This window comes from Myotis brandtii, unplaced genomic scaffold (assembly GCF_000412655.1).
Source record: "Myotis brandtii unplaced genomic scaffold, ASM41265v1 scaffold28, whole genome shotgun sequence".
NCBI classification, from domain to species: Eukaryota; Metazoa; Chordata; class Mammalia; order Chiroptera; family Vespertilionidae; genus Myotis; species Myotis brandtii.
In genome coordinates this window covers 3,299,611-3,301,186 of record NW_005360676.1, presented here as the reverse complement: position 1 = coordinate 3,301,186, position 1,576 = coordinate 3,299,611, and the positions used below count along the sequence as shown (strand labels likewise).

At 41.7% G+C, this 1,576-nt stretch overlaps 1 pseudogene; it reads left to right on the top strand.

Moving 5' to 3' along the window:
• The window catches only part of LOC102239208, a 2,741-nt pseudogene extending 1,536 nt beyond the window's left edge, over positions 1-1,205 (top strand).
• Positions 1,206-1,576: the final 371 nt, after the last annotated feature.

Sequence of the window (1,576 nt, the reverse complement as noted above, 5' to 3'; positions counted from 1 at the left end):
GCTGCTGAAAACATAGATACAATGTTGAGGTCTGAGCCCGGCTGAATGGAAGCCCTTTTCTGGGGTTTTGTTTAGCTTCTTATTTGCAACATAGTATATAGTTGCTTAGACTTGCAGATGAGAGGCTGGCAAGTGAGGCGGGAGTTCGCAGCAAGCAAGCCTCCCTGCTCGCTTCAGTGCCTGGCTGCCGGCCGCCATCTTGGCTGACAGTTAATTTGCATATACTCACTGATTAGCCAATGAAAAGGGTAGCGGTCGTACGCCAATTACCATGTTTCTCTTTTATTAGTGTAGATTTCAGCAATTCCCACATTGTAGACCAGACATTTACCTTTGCAGAGTAGGCACAGAAAAGATTGTTAATTAAATGAAGTTTAAGCAACATTATTAATAGCAATATTGAACCCGTAAAAAGAGAGGAGCATCGTGGCAGCAAAGTAGATACCTCAGTCATAAAACATCCAACTAAGGTACCCTCCGGGCAAAAAAAACAACAACAACAACAAAAAAAAACATCCTAGGAAATCTGGGAAGGCATCAATGGAGGATCAGGTTTTAAGAACCTATGACTTCGAGAAAGAAGATAAAAAATATCTGAGTGATTCAGAGGAGGATGTTACTGACATGAAGACTCTAGTAATTAGTAAGCACGGGAAGAAAAGAACTTCTTCAGGAATATTTGAAGATGTGTGAGGGTGTGGGGGTGTAGAGTACAGAATATGCTGGAAAAATTTGAAGCTGACATTAACAAGGCTCTTCTTACAAAGGGAAAAATCTAGCAATGTATACCAGGGCTTCTCTCAAAAATGTAACCAGAAAGTTTATCATATTTGGAAAGATCAACAAGATCAAAGGCAGTAACTTAACCAAGAATCTTCTCAGCAGATTCTGACTTTGATTCAGCAGTAGGAGATAATGTACAGAATGCTGAGAAACAAGAAGATAAACTAGCTAATTTATTTGTATAGCAACAAAAGGTTTTCCAACAATCTAGAGTTGTTCAGAGCCAAAGATGGAAAACAATTAAACAGCTGTATGAGCAGTTCACAAAGAGCAGGGAGGACTTGGAGAAGAATCATGATACTCTACTCACTGATACACAACATGAACTTAGAAAAGAAATGGCTGTTGCAAAAACAAATTATGATGGACACTCAGCAGCATAAGACAGCAAGTGTTCAGAACTTCAATTCATGTTATTCTGATGACTCTTTGAAGGAAGAATTTGAATTGAAATAATATGATACAATTATAACATTAGCTAAAAGGCATGTAAGTCTTTAGAGTAGTTTAAAAAGGAAATTATAAAATACTAGAGGCCTGGTGCACGAATTCGTGCAAGAATGGGGTCCCTTGGGGTGGCCTGTGGGGATCGGGCCAAAACCCACAGTCCAATGCTGCCTGCAGAGCTCCTACCTGCTGCTCCCACTCATTCTGGCTCCACTGTGCCTGCCACAGGCTTGCGCCCAATCAGTCCCGATTGGGAAAGGCTTGCACTGCTACAGAGGTGCTCGCCAACTGTGAGCCCTGCATCTGGTGCCCTCCTTAAGGGAGTGGCTTGTGGGATCAGGCCAAA